Source organism: Aotus nancymaae, unplaced genomic scaffold (genome assembly GCF_030222135.1).
Source record: "Aotus nancymaae isolate 86718 unplaced genomic scaffold, 86718_ANA_hifiasm-v0.15.2.pri h1tg000003l, whole genome shotgun sequence".
NCBI classification, from domain to species: domain Eukaryota; kingdom Metazoa; phylum Chordata; class Mammalia; order Primates; family Aotidae; genus Aotus; species Aotus nancymaae.
The window spans coordinates 57,759,180-57,779,717 of record NW_026988414.1 but is presented as its reverse complement, the minus strand read 5'-3'; the positions used below and the strand labels follow the sequence as shown (position 1 = coordinate 57,779,717).

General features: G+C 37.3%; 1 non-coding gene across 1 annotated transcript; it reads left to right on the top strand.

Annotated features, from left to right (window-relative positions):
- Positions 1 to 8,881: 8,881 nt before the first annotated feature.
- On the top strand, positions 8,882 to 8,998 carry LOC135277264 (U5 spliceosomal RNA). The gene has a single exon (XR_010344882.1). It is a non-coding gene; the product is annotated as a U5 spliceosomal RNA (small nuclear RNA).
- Positions 8,999 to 20,538: the final 11,540 nt, after the last annotated feature.

Below are 20,538 nucleotides of genomic sequence, written 5' to 3'. Positions count from 1 at the left end.
AGATTTTGAAAGGATTTGGATGGCAACATGTCTAACCTCTCACCTTTAGAAAAAATGTGCTGTCAATATCAATAATATAATCCTTGAATTAGATCAAGAATTATATCCCTCAGTCTCCTCTTTACCAGGCTAAGAATCCCCCATTCCTATGAGATTTTTTTTTGCAAATATATTTTAATCCATTAATCTTTTTCATTCTTCCTTCAGTTGTTCACTCTTTCTCAGGTTACAAAGTTCAAAAAGGGACATGACATTCTAAATAAAGACATAACCAACAAGGCCAGCCAGGCCTATGTATAGACAGAGTTGAAAGCTGCCAGCCTGGTTTGATTTGAGATGCAGAAAAGCTCCTGGTTCTCCTCTTCTCCAGCCCCAATCACCCAGACAAAAATAGCCCCCCTATCTTGCTTGCCAAGGACAATTTTCCCATCATTGGAGGGCCTTTGGGAAAAGGGGCAGAGGAAAGGCAACTATCTCTCTTTAAAAATATGTGCTTGCCTGTAAGCTAGATACATTATATACATTATTTCACTCAAACTCTACAAATATCTTAAGAAGTTACTAGTGCATATATCATAAAGGGAGCAATTAGTAAAAGATAAGAACATAAGCTCCGCAGTCAGGCAGACCTAAGTTTGAATTCCAGCTCCAACATTTACTGGCTGTGAGACCTTAGCTAATGTGTTTATCCTCTCAAAGCTTCAGGTTCCTGACCAACCTACGGTGTGGGATGATGTGATGAACATGCAACATAATCTGTGCGCCTGGCCCACTGCCTGCCTCCTGACAAATACTCAGTATGTGTAAGCCAGTTATTATTATTATCCCCATTTTACAGATAAAGTTGAGTCAGAGAAGTTAGGTGATTTGCCTTAGGGCACAGAGCTAAGAAGCGGCAGACAACATCTGAACCTACCTCTGCCCCCAAAGCTTGTGTTTTTTCCACTGCCGTTTCCAAAAGACTTCTCATGAATTCATACGAATTGCCCAGGAGAAGCAGCACAAAAGTTCCACCATCGTAATTTTAGAGTATCCAACTTAGGAACTAAGTATGTAGCCCTGATATGTAAGTAAGTAGGTAAGTATTTAGAGTTGGAAAGAATGAGTCAGAAGACAAGTTTCCAAGAAAATGTGGCTCAATTGGAAGGAAGGAGCAAAAAGGCCTCAAGGGAGCTATACTGTTCATGGCCACTGGTTATGGACACTGGGAACATTTGAGAACTGTGGACCAAAAGCTGGGTGAGGTAGTGTTGAGAGCCCGCTTTACCTAAGTTGCAAGAGCTATAACAGGAACTTAAGAGTTACACAGCAGTTCACACTCTGATCTGAATCTTTGGGGAAAAAAAAATCGCAATTTTATAAATTGGTACAGGAGAAATATATCAAAGAAAGCCAGATATATAGTCAAAGAAAAAGAAGGCAAAGGGAAGCCTGAAGGTGAGCTTGCTTTGTTCACTTTAATAGTTTTAGCAGTCAAGCTAGAGCCTGCATATGCTACATTTGCTATTTGCTTTATGCCTTGTAGTACACATTGTATAGTCACTCAAAATTTAGTGACAAAGTTCTTATCTCTAAAGCGGGACACGAAGGATTCCAATCATGGTTCCTTCACTTTGTGGCAAGTTACCGCATTCTCTGTGCTTCAGTTTCCTCATGCTTACAATGAGGATAATAAGAGTACCTGCCTCATAGGGGTGAGTAGGGAGTTAGTGAGTTAAAACATATAGCAGAAGGTGCTCAACAGATTTTTTTTTTTTTTGAGATGGAGTTTCACTTTTGTCATCTTGGCTGGAGTGCAATGGCATGATCTCAGCTCACTGCAACCTCCACCTCCCAGATTCAAGTGATTCTCCTGTCTCAGCCTCCAGAGTAGCTGGGATTACAGGCATGTGCCACCAAGCCTGGCTAATTTTTGCATTTTTAGTAGAGATGGTGTTTCACCATGTTGGCCAGGCTGGTCTCGAACTCCTGACCTCAGGTGATCTGCCCGTCTCAACCTCCCAAGTTTCTGGTATTACAGGCATGAGCCACCATGCCCTGCCCACTCAACAGATATTAACTGTTGTTATTCCCTCATTTAATCCTCACAATCAGTCAAGAAACTGAGACTGAAGTGTCTCAGTGACTTGCCCAAATCTTCCCCACATAGTAATCAGAAGGATCAGAACCTAAAGCCAGAATATACGTCTCCCAGATCATCTTCTTCCTCCTTGCTGTGCTGCTTCTGTGATGTGTATTCTGCGATGTGTAAGAAAAAGCTCAGTTACCTATCAAACAATGCTTTCCAAATAATCTGAAATTTCCTTTATTGCTTTGCAGTCATGACTGGGACTTGGGGATCTGTCTTTACTGAATAGCTGAATGGGCATCTGCATGTGGCCAAATGTCATTAGTAAGAAAAAGTCAATACATCAACCTCATAGTACAGAAAAGAACAATTAAAGTAAGCAGGAAATACATGTGCGTTTTTCTTCCTAAAATACCCTGGACAAACTACTTGTTGAGCTGTAACCACTAACAGCCATTACTCAAATTTAATTAAAGAAGGCATCACCATACTCTTTTGTCATCATCTCCACTAAGAAGAAACTGAAGTAGTAGATGGGCCCTGCCTAAGATAATGAAGGGTCCTCTCTTTAGACATATCAATTTCAAATCTTTGGACAGGTCATTGAAAGCAGGGAGGCGAATGAACAGAACCAGCACAGCTCTCCATAAAAAGTTAGTTACAAGCTTATTTGCGAAAGAATCTACCATTCAAATTATAGGCAGTAAAAAAAACATGTTTCTCTTGCTCTCTATTGCTAAATGAATTAACATTTGCCCTCAAAATGTATGTGGGTGCATGTGTGGGTTTGCATGTGCACCTACAGCTGTTGGCTGGACATGAATAAACAAACAAGCATGTCTGCAAGCTATTTCCACTCACACTGGTAAAGCTGGAAAAGATGCACGCTTGGGGAGGCCACATCACCTCAACCCCTCGGGAGGACCTAGAGTGCCAATCCTTTGTAAAGTTTGTAAAAAAAAAAAAAAAAAAAAACACATTTTCATCTCTGTTCATATAAAATCTGGAACACTACTCTGGACAGTGTTCAGGAAGTTTTTAAACTTTAAGCACATGAAAATTTCCATTTTCATAGGTCAAAACATATTGAAGACCAGCCGTTTATAGGGTTTTGTTGCATAACATTGCTAGAATAGTGCAGAAAAATACTGGGGCAGATCAATCCACTGAATAGAAGGGAGGGTTTCTCAAGTGATAGATGCTAGTAATTAGAAAAAAATAGTAGTTATATTGTAGAGAAGCACAGACCTGTGCATATAAGATCTAGATTAGCAACTGGGGTGTTCTTATGAAAGACCTTTCATGAAAGGGTTTCATAATCAGATGGTCTCTTACCACAGAAAAATTCATGCTCAGTATAATTTTTAATATCTTCTGATATGTTGAAATTTTCTTTATTTTCCCCAAAACAATCATCAGCCTTTATATATCTCAAAGTATATATTTTTTTGTCAACAGTGAAGGATGTTAATAGAATTAGCTCAATTTCAATACACAATCCCTGATTCTCCCAAACATTCTAAGCTTATAATTTCTAATGGCGAGAAGAAATAAAATCAGATGAATTAAAGCATATCTCTACTGAACAAAATAAGTGGTCAAATATTGTCTGTCTTCACTTTTATCTGGAACTTCAGTGTTTTTATAGGATCAGACCATTCATTGAAGCTGCCATCCCTCATTCACCTGTATTTGGCACTGGATTTTATTAAAAAGGGAGAACAGACGACCTACTGGGCTTGAGGTATGGTCAGAGTTTTCTTAAGGGGTCTTCTTCACACAAGAAAAATCAGATCCAATCTGATCATTCTTATCAGACACCAAAGTGAAGTGAAAATATGTTGTCAAAATTCAACTTCTTAGATGAAGGAGCCAGCAAACATGGTTCTGCCTCCATGCAATTAGGTGGCTCAATTTTTAAAAGCCCCATCATAATGGCTCAGAGGAATCCCCATTTTGGTTGATGCTGCTTTTCTCTGAAACAAAAAAGGTTAACCCCACCCATGGGTCAGCACATCTCCCAAGTCTCAGCCACTTCTAGAAGTCTCTCAATGACAACTTCTTGCTTACAGTGAAAACCAGGTGTAGGAAGAACAAGGATGGCAGGTGCAGGGGAAAATGATCACCCTAACTACATGGCGGCAAGAACATGAGAGCTACGGACTTCATGGTGGAGGAACGCAGGCATTTCTAGATACCGAAACAGCATCTGCAATGACAGACGATTATGTCTGTGATCATCTGAAACCCTGAAACTAAGGCTAACCAAGTCAGGGTTGCCTAAGGGCCACAGACACAGAACTCCAGCCAGTGTCAACATAAGGCTGGTAACTGTGATGACCACAGGCATGAGCAGGAATAAGAACACCCACTGTCTAACACGCACCCAATACCACAGACCTAATGCCCAAACCCCCACGTCTGCCTGACTTTCACTAAGCCCTGAAATAATAAATTTAAAAGATCATAAATCATCTTTCTCAGTCTGGGGGTTGCATAAGGAAATTCTTAGATGAACCTATTAGCTGAGAACAATCTCAAACCTCTCACCAAAATATGTGGACAGAAATATGTGATCCCAAGAAAACTTGTGTATCTTATTTTTGGTGCATTGTATTGCATTGTATTTATACATGCTTAACTTTTCCATTTGTCAAAGAGATTCTTAAGAACAATAACAATGTCTTGAATATCTTTATATCACCACACCTGTATAGAGCCTGACACATAGTAGAAACCCAATATCTCTTTAATGAATAGGTGGATGAATGAAGAATGAACTTTATTGTAGTGCTAATGTTTCATCTTGATATTAAATACGCATTACTTTCTTTTTCCTTCAAAGATACAGAGAGATCTAACTCCAAAATAAGAGACATGATTTGTACTTATGATATTTTAGCCTAAGATCTACCATATGGCACCAAGTATATTGAGAGTGAGGAAAAAACAAAAAGAAAAAGAATCACTACCTGCCAAAATAAACCATCTATGAATAGAGAATATCATCCCATCTCACCACAGTAAATATTTCAGCCTCTCTTACCTGTTTTCCTAGATGGCTTTCCACTTGCAGAAGACTATAATAAATGATAGGAAGTTAAATGAGGTCCCCAAAGAATCTAAACTAGCTCTTTGCAATACATGCCTCAATAAGGTCTTGAGGAGCTTTCTAAGAGAGAAACAGTAGATTCTCTCCAAACAACTTTCCAAACAACTCAATTTCACAGAGTCAGAACTTTCTGAATACAATGAACACTGATACCAAAGGAAACATAAAATGTGACAAGAACATTATGGAATAAGCCATAAGGGACACTAAGGTTATGAACCCAAAGAAAATTATACAATAGGAAGGTTGTATTGCGTTCAGTTCAGAGCAGGTAAAGTAGGTTCAGGGTAAAACAAAAAACCAACTTTAAATCAAAGAACCCAGTAAAATGAATCACCTCTTTGGAGATTCAGATTTTACAGTTAAGAAAGACCAGGAATATTAGCCAAGTAAAGATAAGAGACCGCCAAGGAAAAGTAATATCCAGTAAAAGCACAGAGGATAAAACAGTATTTTACTTTTCCTTCCCATACTGAAATTTTTATAGAACTTTAAAAAGCATGTTGGAGGAAATTTACTTTTTTTTTCTTTAATTATATGATTCTGGAAAGACACAGTCACTGTCAGCAGTATCTGGAAGTATTACATTAGAAAAGTCTATACTAGAAATTTTGAAAGTTAGTTTTAAAATGTCTGGAGAGTTTGGCTGTGGATACAGAAAGAAAAGATCATTTTCACTCTACTGCTGAATTATTTATCAAACTATCATGATATCAACTGTGTATATGACAGATAATATGAACCAAACATGTTAAATGACATGTTCACATTTCTATGCTCATTGACCTCTGGAGTATTTGGAAAAAATAGTGTAAGGATAATTCTTGATTGCTCTAATTCTCCCATTAATATTCAATAGCATCAACCAAATAGTTCATGGTCCTGTCTTCCCACGCATGTAATTATCTATTTCTATGTGGACACGAATTAGTAGAGATTGATTGCTTTATTGTTCACATCAACAATGTTAACCAAACATGTTTGAAATGCTGGCCCTAAACTAAACACAAATTTCAACACAGTTACACTAATCAAGCCTGACTACATGAATTATGCAAAATATAAAACTGAAACATGCTTTTACATTAAATAACTGAAGTTCACACTGTCTATAACCTACAGTATCAACAGAGTAAACCTAAAAATAATCATAAATATTTTGTGTGGTTTTAATCTTGGGAGAAAGCAAGAGAAGTTTCCACATGGCTATTATAAAAATAAATGTCAGCGGCATATAAGCAAATGAGACCAGACTCAGTATATGTGTCATTCTCTTTGTTGTTTACAAAGATTAACCTAGGTTAGATCTCTTGGGTTAGTGATAATAACAAGATGGTAAAAGCAGCAACACAAAATAGGAATAGAAAAGAAGAATAAAAATGGGAACAAATCAATAAAATTCCTACGGAGTGATTTAGAAGGCTAACATTTTCTCAATAGCAAATTAGGTTATAATCTTGACAAACTTTTGGTTGTGTTTTTTAGTATCTTTTATTAGAACATCAAAATTTTATAAATAATTTTATTCACTAATGTTATAAAAATATTGAATATTGTCATCTCTCTTTCATAATAGAAAAAAAACTTATATGTGGAGATTTCTCTGAGCATCTACTTTAGACCTGGGTCTAAATAAAGGAGAAGAAAGCCAAAAAAGGAAAAAAAAAAAAATCTGGGTCTTGAGATGATTGTTTTTTATTAAATGATCATATAAACACATCTGACTTACCTTTTTTTATTGGTAGCATCAGGCAAATTCCCTGTACATCTTTTTCTTCAAAATCCTTTGATCTAAGAACAAATTTAGATATTATTTGAAACTAGTATTATTACAGATACAAGGCATTTTTCCTTGGTTTCTGTGATTCTTTTTAGTATTGCTGAATGAACATTAGTAATGTCTATGTCTTGAGAAGGCTGAATTTGAATAGAAAATTACTAGCTTTATTATAATCACTTACAGATTTTTAAATTATGTTGTCAATATTTTCAATAATATATTTCACTCTTGTTTTAAATGTTTGGTTAGATAATCACCTCCTTTCTCCTCTTGCTCCAGCTACTGTTAATTCAATATTCGATAGAGTATCATGCTTCTCCCAAAACAAGCAAGAATAAAAGTCACAATCCATAGACTAAGTCTCATTATTACTGGCTTGTTGGAATTAATCACATTTAAGGCAGCAATGTAACCTGATAACCCTCAACCTAATTGTCTCAATCATTCTGCTCTCTTCATACCATAGCTACTTTCCCAAAAACTGCTACAAATCTGAACTGATGACCCAAGTCCTGTCTGTAGGCTGACACCCACTGATATTTTTATGCAGAGAGAACACCACAGGGTCATTTTGCTACATTTACACTTAGTCGGTTCCAAGAGAAAAGTTTCCCCTCAATACAACTTCACCAGCAAAATATACTGACATAGATTAGTACTGATACAATTGTCAATGAAATTAAGTATCTTTACATTTGTAAGTAAAAGCTATATTTTTCCAATTTGATTTCACCATTTATATCTTTAAAAATGAAAAACTCTGGACTGTCCCTTGAACTGCACATTTGAGGTGTCTTGTATTAAATACTATTAATAGAAGAATAACTAATATAAGAATTCTTAAGAATTAAATTTACATATTTTGGCAAAAAAGATCTGGACTTCATGTCTAAAGCCTTAAGGTTGAGCTCTTTTCACAAAGAGACCCATGCTGGGCCTCAATTTCTACATTTTTTAAGTGAGTAGGTTGAACCAGATGTCTCTGAAATTCCCTCCAACATTCTAAGTTCATTTAAGACTTTTGATGTGAAGTAATGATTTTTTTTGAGGTGGATGATCATAAACTCCTCCCTTGAACCCCTCTTTTGGAGAGCTTTCTTTATATAGTTAAGTCCCATCATTTGTTGAGACAGTGAAATGCAGTGTACATAGAACAATTGATAACCAAACATTTTGATAACCAAACAATTGATAACCAAAACATTTTGATTCTGATGAAAGGGAATTGGAGACTTAACTCTCACGTAAAGATACAGGTTGTAAAACAAAGTATCTCACAGTCTTTATAGAACTCTTATGAACTGTTCTTCCTCTCTTGGACTGCACAATTGATGACAATCTGAGATCTAGCAAAGTTCTGGGGCATGTTACTGAAACACCAAGGGTTTGGTCTAGGTCCTGCTGCTCAACCACACAGAAAGCCAACCACTGAGATGACATGTATTGCCAAGAAAAGATTTTAATTGGGTGCTGCAGCCAAGGAGAGAGCTCAGTCTCAAATCCATCTCCCTGACTGACTAAAACTAGGGGTTCATATAACAGGGAAGACATGGTTTAAAAGCAGTCATAGACTCCTCCACATGCAATTTGATTAACTGACACAGATACCACACACATTAAAGATGCAATAAAAACAGGCACCAGAACCAAACACATCCTCAAAATGGAATGGGTGCATTCATTTTTCACTGTTATTGTTAATTTCATATGAGTTTCTGTATTCAGAATACTTGTTAAATTAAAAAAGAGAAAGGCCCTCAGACCAGGATTAGCGGTCAATGGAGTGTAATGGCAATGAGATAATATGGAAGTTGAAATTTGAAATTCTGCTGCCAAATAGTCCTGGAAAGTATTCAAGCAATTATCCAGCTAAACCAAAAAGAAAAATAATTTCTACCATACAATTAAAAATAAAGCCAATATGCTCTGGTTTCTCTTCATAACGAACAAATCTTTCACCTTTTACTAAAGATTTCTGTAGAGAGGAACAATTATAAGTTTATAGCCAAATTTTTTGATGTCCTGCTTAGACAGGGCTAAGAATCAATGAATGAATGAATGAATGAATGAATGAAGTCAATGTTGAGGTAAATGATCCAGATTGCCTTTCATATTGATTAAATTGCCTTCATGAGTATGAAACTCTGCTGTTTGTCCATAGCCAAAGACTAGTAAAATCATAGGATGTCAGAAGAGAAGGAACTATATAGATCTTCTTATTCCACCAGACCATTCTATAGGTAAGAAAGCTGAGAATGGAGCATTTAAATGATTTAAGATGTAGAAGAGAGTCCAACTAGAACCTATGTCTTTGAACCTTCTAGCTAGTTTATTCCAATTTACATGAGTTAACTAATAGCTCATAAGGAAGAAATGTTAACGTTGAGGGAAATAAAGTTTTGTTGAAAAACAAAAGAAAAATGTATGGTTGCTTTGTTTATATCGTTTGTTGCCTCTTTGAAACCATTGTGTTAAATACACTTAATGCAAAGTTTTAGAAAGTATAATGCCACAAAGAAGAAATGCTATAATGCTGAATGTGTTCTAAAAATGCTAATCTCTAAATGCAGACTTTTTGAGGATTTGTTTTTCCATGTTCATTGATATTTTATATCCATTCTTTAAAACTCAACTGGCAAGAAACATAAAATCTGTAATGTCTGGAATTCTGATTTTTACATTTTAGTAACATTTATTATAAATATTCAATTAAAATGAATTATCTTTATTTAAAAACCACATCTTTAGAACAGCTGTAAACAAGTAGACAAACCAAGGCACCTATTTTTAACTCACCCTAAATTTCCCAATCTCCCTAAGGCATTCAAACAGAGTATGGAGAAAGTGAGCAAATAAGTGTCATTGTGTATGTGACCTCTAAACTCTGCACAATGCAGCCTCAGATTTTTGATAGTGCCTGTTACAGTCCTAACTGCACTTAAAAAGGAATGATAAGACTGTCTGAAGAATAATTGTTATGCCCAACTATTGTTAAAAATTTTAAAGTTGATGTGGCCCAGGAGATATCAGAGAGATTAGAACCTTCCAGCTGGCTCACCCACCGTGTGGAACACCCAGGTGTTCTTATCACACTTGTCTGTGGATCTTCACCAAGGTGGGGAGGGGACTTGGGATCTTCCACTATCAAATCTGGAAAGCTCATCAACCTTATAATCACCCTTATTTTAGCAGGAAGAGAACATTCATAATTTCATAGCTAATGAGTCATAGCCCAATGGCTAAGATCGAGGCCTTCAGTCTCCCAGGACACATTCAGCCTTTTCTCAATAAATCTCATTCTCATACTTTTAAAATATAAAGTCTTAAAAGTTGGGCAATATTTTTCCAATAAAGACAAATTTTTTATATTTTTTATTTCATAGAAAATCTGAGAAAATCAGACACAAATTTTTTTTTGTAAAATACATTTTCATGCCATAGAAAAGTTTAACATAAAAATCTAATCTGATTAATGATACCTGGCTACGCTTATCATACTGTGGTTAAAGCCTTGGACTTTACGTAGAAAAGTTGTAAATGTGGATATTTAAAGGAAATGTCTGTTCACACTTTAAAATATTTTATTTTAACTAGAATTCAACCAAGGACTAGCTGGAGCAGTTAATGGAATATACTGTACTTTATTTCCAGCATTGAAGCTTTTTCCTTACCGAGGTTTCCATCTCTGTTCCTCTCCTTTGGTTCTGTTCCTTAGTTTATCCTACTCAATAACTCCCTCGCTCAGTTACAAGATTTTTTTCTCTATCATCCAACTTCCTATCTCTACCTCCTCATCTTCCCATTCTATTGTTGTAATCACACTTCCAAAGAACATTTTCATCTTCCAAGGGTCCTTCCAACAATCAAATCTTCCTCTTTTGTGAGAATGCTACCAAAACACTACCAATTCTTAACCCGTTGCTCATCCAGTTTCCTGCTTACTGCCACCTGTGATCCCTTCACAATTTCTTCCCTGGACACAAGCTACTACTTCCCGTGCAAACTGCCTTCAACCTGGACAAGCAACAACCAAATGAACAAACCGACCCAAACGTGTGTCTGTAGAGCTAAGACATCAGCCATGTCAGGAAGTGGAGTGAGTCAGAAAACAGCCTGGGTTATTGACTTACAGTAGGTGCTTGACAGGACTGTTTGTGAGTACCTAAAAGGTATCAAGTACACAGTCCTGACAACAATTCTATAAACAGAAATTTTCTCCATGTCACAGTTGAGGAAACTAAGGCCCAAAGGTCCTCAGAGTATAATTTTGGCCAGTCTCTTTATTTATTTTTGAGATGGAGTCTTGCTCCTGTCACCCAGGCTGGAGTACAGTGGCACGATCTTAGCTCACTATAACCTGTGCCTCCCAAGTTCAAGCGATTCTCTTGCCTCAGCCTCCTGAGTAGCTGGGATTACAGGCACCTGCCACCATGCCCAGCTAATTTTTGTATTTTTAATAGAGATGGGGTTTTGCCATGTTGTCCAGGCTGCTCTCAATCTCCTGAACTCAAGTGATCCACCTGCCTCAGCCTCCCAAAGTGCTAGGATTACAGGTGTGATCCACTGTACCCGGCCTGGCCAGTCTCTTCAAATGGAGCTAGCCCACCACTGAAAATTATAAGAGTTGTAAAGCATTTCACTTTAGAGATAATGTCTCCACAAGCAACGTTAGTCAGGACCACCTCCTGCCATCCACAAGGACACTCTGCCCCTCCTCCTCCTGTCTCTCCTCTCTGATTCTCTGATCTCTACTCCAGATATTCACCAAGGGCTCTCTTGTCTATTAACCTTTTCTGGCTGGACCACTTGAGACATTCTTTGATACAAAAGTGATGCTATTATTCATACCTCACCTCTTAAAGATAGGTTAACTGAGAAATTGTGAAACTGGCCTCCCTGTCAACTAATAAGTGTTGTAACTGGAATTAAAACCCAATGGGATGAATGGAACACACAACCTAACACTGAAATTTTGTATTCTCTCAACTACTCCATGCAACAGTTATTCACATCAATTTCTTTTTATATCACTCAGAAATTACCTTTTGAGGTTTTATTTAAAGAAATTAAGATCCGTAGCAATTGCTATATTAAGAATTAGAGTAATAATAAATAGCTAACATTTTATGTAATAAGTAACAAACGTGAGCTATGTGTCTTACAAATATCTCATTTAATCCTTATAAAAATTACAATGTAGGTAGTTCCATCATATGTCACTTAACAATGGGATATCTTCTGAGAAATGTGTCCTTACGTGTTTCATTGTGTGAACATCATAGAGTGTATCTACACAACCTAGATAGTATGCCCTCCAACACGCTTAGACTATGTAGTATAGCCTATTGGTCCTAGGCTACAAACCTCTACAGCCTGTTACTGTACTGAATGCTATAGGCAACTGTAATGATAGGTAAGTATGTGTGTATCCAAACATAGAAAAGTATAGAAAAAAATGCCATATTATAATCTTAAGAAACCACGGTCATATATTTGATCTGTCATTGACTGGAATGCCATTAATTGGTGTATGACTGTATTATTTTTATATTATGAATGACTATTTTGTGCCTTTATTTTCTTAATTTAAATATATAAGACTCACTATTAAAGAAATATAACTCTGATGAGATCTGTTTAAAGACAACATGCAGAATCTCAAAAGACATGTAGAATCTTCAAGAAATGTTGAAGATACAAAAATCTTCAAAAAATCTTCTACCATTTTACATGTCTTAGATTATAGACATAAAACAAAAGGTAACTGGAACTTAAAACACATTCATTCAATTTGGGGACAATTCTTTTGAATAATTATATTTAATACTTCTATTTTTTCCACTGTTATGAAAAATGACAACTACTTACCACAAATGTGCAGATAAACTGGCTGAAGGAGAAGGTTGCATCCTGCATTTATTACCAAATGAGTTCAAATTATTTCTATCCTCCCTAAAATCATGGTTATCAACTTTAAGTTTTAAAAATAGAACAGTTTTTAATTTTACCAGATGAGTTCAAATTATTTCTATCCTCCCTAAAATTATGGTAATCGACTTCAAGTTTTAAAAACAGAACAGGGACTTCATGAAAACAAAATATTTGAATGAGCATTAAAAACATTGTTCATATTTATACATCCACAACTCACACTGCCTTCAATATAGACTAGCTGACACTAAGGGCTCACCTTACAGCTGTTTCAACACAGGCTGAGTGAAATGTGTTATTCTGGGTAAAGGGAATGAATAGAGGTTTTAATATTGACAATCAAAATTGAGACTGAAATAGTCACCAAGTAAAGAATGTGCCATAATTTAGAATAAGTCAATGAATAATATATATTTTTTTAATTATTGAAAATATAATGAGCTATGAAGATACATGCTGGGTATGTTGCCAGTCTAAAAGCGTAACATGAAGTATTTGGCTGAACCACATAAAATTGCCATTTTAAATCAAAATGATCACTTCTCAGCTTTTTGGCTAAGATCAAGTGAAGAATGCAATGTATTGAATACTATGTTTACAAAAATAAATTAATACACAAATAAACACAGGCTGGAGAAGGAAAAACCTCTTCCTTACAATGCAATGCCAATCAACAAAGGCAAACAGAATGACGGGGTTAGAAAATCCCCAATGGATGAGTAAAAGTGTGATGAGGATTGGGATATTCACATGGTTTCAAAGTAACTCTCCACAAATTCCTTATTGCTTATAAAGGATAACTTTATAATAGAATTTTACAGTGGAGAAACTTGACAGAGACCACCTTAATCACTGATGAAAGTTAACACCGCCAACACTGGGACAAACTAATATATTTTACCTCTTGGTAGGATGATCTGAGAAGGACAAAACAGCACCCATCACTTCTGTGATATTTTTTATAAAAAGCATAGTCTGACTCTAATCATAAGGAAACATCAGGCAAACACAAGCTGAGAGTCATTCTGCAAAACAACTGGCCTGAACTCTTGAATAACAAGGTCAAGAGAGACAAAGATAGGCGGAGCAACCATTCTAATTTAACAGAGACTACAGAGACACAAATATAGAGCATGACCCTAGGGTGGATGCTGGGCCAGGAAAAAAAATTTATAAAGGATGTTGTTGAGACAATTGAAAACATATGAATTTGGACTATGAACTAAATAAAAGCATTGTATTAATGTCAGATATTCTTATTTTGTAATGGTTCTGTGGGTAGAAGAGAGAATATCTCTTCTTAGAAAATCTCTCCTAATTTCTTATCTTCTTAGGAAATACAGACTATAGCATTTAGAGGTAAGAGGGGACAATGTACACAACTTATATCAAATAATTCAGAAAATGTACAATACATGTAAATATATAAAGAAATTACAAAGTATATGGGGCAAAATGTAAACATTTCATGATTTATCAAAATAAGTAACAAAGAAGCTTACCTATAATATCATATGGCTCAATCTAACATCTACATGTTTATTGACATATATAATCAACTAAAAACCACTTAGGAATTAGAAATAACTTACTAATATAATCACAATTAAAAATACCTAGAACAAGTATGTGAACCTGGATGAAATTCAAATTAATATACAAATATGCTGAATACATTGTCAATAGTTGACATTCTCACAGCACACATTGCATTTTTGAAATTATATTCTTTCAGTATACTTTTGGCCCAAGACATAACACAGGAAATGATTTGAGCTGCTTGAGTGGGACATCTCCAAATGAGCAGTCACGTCATCACTGATATTGCATCTCACTTTTTACTTCAGTTTATTGCATGGAAAAGTAATTCATCTCTTTGAATATGTTTCATAAGAAAAACAGACTCTTCTAATTCTCTTCCAAGAAATCCTGGGGCAATAGTAAATTCTGCATCCAAAATTTGAAAGGAACTTTTTACAACTTGAAATCCCACTGTCAAATTGTAGCCTGGAAAATATTTTTATAAAACTAAAGGTAGAACAAATGATGTAAAGAAAAAAATTCCAAATACATTGCTATGCTAGTCAAGCAACAACAGATTATTCAGCATTGTACCTACTGGTCTTCCTAATAAACTGAATCATGACGCACTGCACCACATGGCACTAAAGATTCAGGATGGACACACTGCAACATCATAAAATATTTTCTAAAATGATTATTCATTTTGCAGATGGATTTAATACAAAATACATCCATGCCCCCGAAATGGAATTTTAATCTAATCAGTGATAATGCATTTTTCTCTAAAATCTTCAAAAACTAAACAAAATCAAGCCAAAAATGAAAATCATTCAAAATAAAAATCACCCATAATCATGGCATGTAAAGATAACATCATCACTGTTAAAACTTTGGTATATTTCATACCAGCATAAACCCATACATGGATCCAACCATTCATTTATTTTTATATACAAAGTAAGTGCTTTGAATACACAGTCTGTGCATTGTTGGTTTTCAACTCCAAACATTTTCGTATGGTTTTTACATATTTCTTTCATAACAATTCAAATGAAGGTGTTATGGAAAGTGAATCAGTATCTTCAGGACACAGAAAAGCAGCCAACCAATGGTGGAGGTGTTTAAGAATAGTCCCCAAGGTTTGTTCACCTTTGGGAAAGTCCTAAGTTGAACCTCAGTGTTAAGACTGCATAGGAATGAGAAGGTTCTTCCTCCTCCTTCTCCCAGTAAGATCATGTGGTAGACGGATCCTTACTGTTAGAGAATGCACCATAGCTGATTGTATTGGGACATTCACATTCTCTGCATGGTCTCTTTTGGCCCTAATCTCAATTACCTGGCGAGACTAAAGTGACAGTTTCTGATTATTTTTTTCTGTATAAAAAAACTAGTAGACCTATATGACTTTTCTCCTATTCCATTAGCCCCATTTCCATTAGCAGTTGTTACTAAATAAACTGCCCACACCACGATCTGGCCTTAGCTCCTTTCCAATATCACCTCCCTCTCAACACCAGTCACTCTGTTCTAGCCACTGCTGCCTGAACATGCCATTTCTTCTCCCTTCCCTGTATCTTTATTTACATCATTCCTTGCTCCAAAAATATCCTTTGATCACTTCTCTGTATATTGAAATTATACACACACACACACACACGCACTTTCGTATATCATGATCTTCGTTGCCTTTGCTCATCCTCCCAATGAGAGCTATAGTTCCTTCCTCTGTTCTCAAACATTTGTTGTATCTCTTTTTTTCTTTCTTTTTTTTTTTTGAGACGGAGTTTCGCTCTTGTTACCCAGGCTGGAGTGCAATGGCGCGATCTCGGCTCACCGCAACCTCTGCCTCCTGGGTTCAGACAATTCTCCTGCCTCAGCCTTCCCGAGTAGCTGGGACTACAGATGCATGCCACCATGCCCAGCTAATTTTTTGTATTTTTAGTAGAGACGGGGTTTCACCATTTTGACCAGGATGGTCTCGATCTCTTGACCTCGTGATCCACCCGCCTCGGCCTCCCAAAGTGCTGGGATTACAAGCGTGAGCCACCGCACCCGGCCCATTTGTTGTATCTCAATGCATTTTTTCTTTTAAGCTTGTGTCCAACTTTGTTTTCGTAATTTTTAATTATATCATTCCCCATAGAGAAATTTTCCTGAGGGCATGGCTGTGTTTTAGACTTTGCTATTTCATGCGATTTTAAAATAGTATCATGATCATATTAGATGTCTATCTAATATAGGAACTGATGAACTAAAATAGGAAAATATCAACAGCCTTTGGACAAGCTAACAAAGTAAACTATGGGAAATCTGGTGTTCTATGGGTCAGTTAATTATTCCCAGTACCAAAACATGGCTGAGACAATTGTACAACTTTGTGTTTTAAGGGGGAGACCAGCCTCAGCACATTTGTTTTATTCTAAATTTTAACTACTTCCACAAACAATATTAGCCCAGAAGACATCAACCTTTTCCAAGTTTTGTATTGGCTTCACCAGCCATTTATAGCTTTCACTTTCCAGTGCCTCTATACCAGAAGGGCTACATGATGTACAAGATGAAAATGTGGGGTATACATTTCAGGTTATTCAGGGCTTCAGGATGTTCACAGCAGAGCATTGAACTAAGCGCAGGACGCTTCTTTTTTTTTTTTTTTTTTTTTTTTTTCTTCTGAGACAGAGTCTCGCTCTGTCACCAGGCTGGAGTGCAGTGGCATGATCTCGGCTCACTGCAACCTCTTCCTCCTGGATCCAAGCGATTCTCCTGCCTCAGCCTCCTGAATAGCTGGGACTACAGGTGCACGCCACCACACCAAGCTAATTTTTGTATTTTTAGTAGAGACGGGGTTTCACCACGTTGGCCGGGATTCACCAACCTAGGCCCCTCAAAGTGCTGGGATTATAGGAGTAAGCCACCACACTCGGCCCCTTCTAAGCACAGGACTCCGTGCAACCACACATGTCATGTGCAGCCAGTGCTGTCTGTATACAACATCTGTCTGCAGTTTTCCATTCTTTTAACTGAGGTAAAAACCAAAGATTCTCACACAAAGTGAATACTCATTTTCTAAAACAATCCAACAAGAAATGAAACGGAAAGAAGGGCTCAGAATTTTCAAATTATTCTTAGACCAATTATCCAAGTTTCTTTCTTGACCTGTGCACAGATTTTTCTGGGTTGTATTTCCTTTATACACCTACTTTTAAATAGTATTTTTGTAGGTTTCGAGTCATGCAACAAAAATCCTTGCAAACCTTTTCCAAAAGGAGAGTGAGGGTGCATTATTACATTCCATTCTCTGTTGAATGTTTTACTTTTTTGGTTAAGGACCCTGTTCATCTAAGTTTCAGCGAATTTTTTTTAATGCACCTTCTCTGATCATCTCAGTCTTCGACACAAGATAATTTATTTTGCAAAAAAGTGAAATGTATAGAATTGACTCCAGCCCTATAAGACCCATTACTTTTAAAGGCATTTCATCTCCAAGTGCAGACTGCAACATGAGCCTTTCAATGGAGTGGGAACTAAGGAGGGAAGTGGTGGAGAGGGAGGATGAGAGAGATCACGGCCAGTGGGAGAGCCCACCAGAGGTATGCTGGGTTATAATTAATGGCATGAGGTTACAACCTGCAGCTGGCTCCAGTTACAGTAAAAGGTCAACCTTCTGCTGCAATTTGCATTTACTGATTTGGAGTTGTCTACAGTCTTCCCTTTCCTTCCCTCCCTCCCTCAGGGTTGGCTGTCTAGCTGTTCCCTGTTGTATGCCTTTCTTTATTTCAACAAAGATTCTTTTTCACCCTTTACACAAATATGCACCCAAACCCATAACCCCACCCTCACCCACACTCCCACAGAAGCACACAGACTCCAAGACTGGACACTTCCATGGCTTACATTGTATATCAGGGGATCTGAGGCTTTTGGATGCTTCTGCCAAAACCGACTACATTCTTCTGCCAAGTCCTCTCCCTTATCCAGTGACATTTGGAAGGACAAAGGGGACGAATTCAAATAGGCCTTATTTCCAAGTGGATAGGACATTCTCTGGTGAGCATAAAGCAATTTTGGTGTCAAAATCATTTCATCTGAAGTACTCAAGCCCTTGAGGAATCTCTCTGGTGGAACTGAAAATGGGGAAATGGTGTTGGGATGTAGGAGCGGGTAGGGAAATAGCCAGCTGAAAAAATCCTGGAGCTCTATGCTGCCAGGGCTGGTGCAGACATTCCCCAGGGAGCTGGGTATTTAGGATTGTGGAGGTCTCTCTCACCATACCAGGTGGCCTCACCATGCTTCGCTCTGAAACCACTGCTCCTCCACAAGAAGGGGACTGCTTGCAGACATCAGCCTCCTGTCAACTCCCTTGCAGGCTCTTATGCTAGCAGGTGTAGATACCCCTCTGCTTCTTTCCATCCCACCCACACCCTCCACTGAGTGCCTTGCCTTCTATAGCTCCCTGTAGCCTTTATTCAAATCACTGCATCTTCTATCCCAGAGATTCCCAAAGTCTAATCACTTATGTAGCATCTTTCATGACTTGACATTTTCAGTTATCACTTCCTGGTATTGTTATTAATATCTTTCTTTTAATGACTTACTTTCCTTAACTAAAATACATTTTTAATGTCAACTTTTCATCACTGATAAATGGAAACCAGTATCACTTGCAAGCAATAGAAGAGAATAATAAATGCTAGAACAATAAAAAGTCATTAATTTGGGGACCACTAAAAACCATCTTGCCTATATCTATGGTACCCATAACCCTCTTTGGGAAACACTGCTCTTACCAAGCCCTACTTGAGACAACTAGCTAATCATTTTATGTGAGGAGAGGTGTATCTATCAGTTGTATTTTGACTTAGTATTCTTTACAGATAAACAGACACATATTCCTGGATGCATTTATGGTTAATCCAGAAAGGGAAAAAAGTCAAAATTCTCAGAATTAAGCCATTGAGCCCCTTTGGGAACTCTTCATCTCCCTTCTCTAAGCTTCACTCAGAGAGAGGAAGGAAGGAAGGAAGGGAGGGAGGGAGGGAGAGAGGGAGGGAGGGAGGGATTGAAGACACCTATGTTGAGATACTGAACAGGGCCAGTGGAAGATACGTTTTGAATCTTATAGGTTTCTGTTTAATCCTCTTATAAGTAAGGACCCTTGCTATGCAAGCTGCCCATAAATATTGGGCTTTTCATTTATTTTACAAGTATTTACCAAGTTTAATTGAGGACTTAGACCTGGTGCTTAAGATCTCACTAGAGATTCAGAGTGAGAACTCACAGCTTAGCAAAAGAATTGGACTTAGGAAATCCAAACCCCTTTAGTTTTCTCAAATTTGATTACGTTCATAGGTGAAAAATAAGGAAGACCATTTCAAAGTTCAATTCATATGCAACCTTCAGATTTAAAATTCAAATCTCAAGTTCATCTCCAGGCTTCCTGGTACAATGGTTGTCAACATAGTGACACCAAGAACAGCTTGTTCTCACTTTCAGCATCCAGACCCTTTCAGGGACAGGGATAGCTGGCTGATGGATTGTTCACGGTCAGAAAAGGTGGCTGAACACATGGATGAGATACACAAGGTGGCTCGTAAAACTTATGAGCCATGTTCTGTGGTGTGACCTGGGTGAGAGATGGTTCAGCTTCAGTGGAGGGATAATTAAAAACAATTAAGTGCTGCTGGAGAGATGGCAGAATTCAGCTCAGACTTCAGGTCTGTGCAAACCCAGTCTGGGTGAGGGCCAGGAGCCCCAAACCCTCACCTTATTTACTTAATGAAAAAACCAACAGATTATTGAGCCATGAGTGCCATCAATAGGACATCATTTAATAGGGTCTGAAAAATATTTTTGCGCATCTTTGCATCCCGAGGTGCTGCACTGTCTGTGTATCAGAGGCACACCCTGGGGTTCCTTCACTGTGTTCTCATACAATGCCAATGCAAAAAAAGAGTCATTCATATGCCAATGCATTCTTTTCTCTGATTTCCTGGCCATCACCTTAAAGAGAAGAGCCTCAGGGAATGGGAGGACGGAAGAAAGTGGTCTGGAGAAGAAAGTAGGAAACACAATATTTAAGGACAGACAGTTCTGCATAGAAACATAGAGGTGGGATTATGGGGT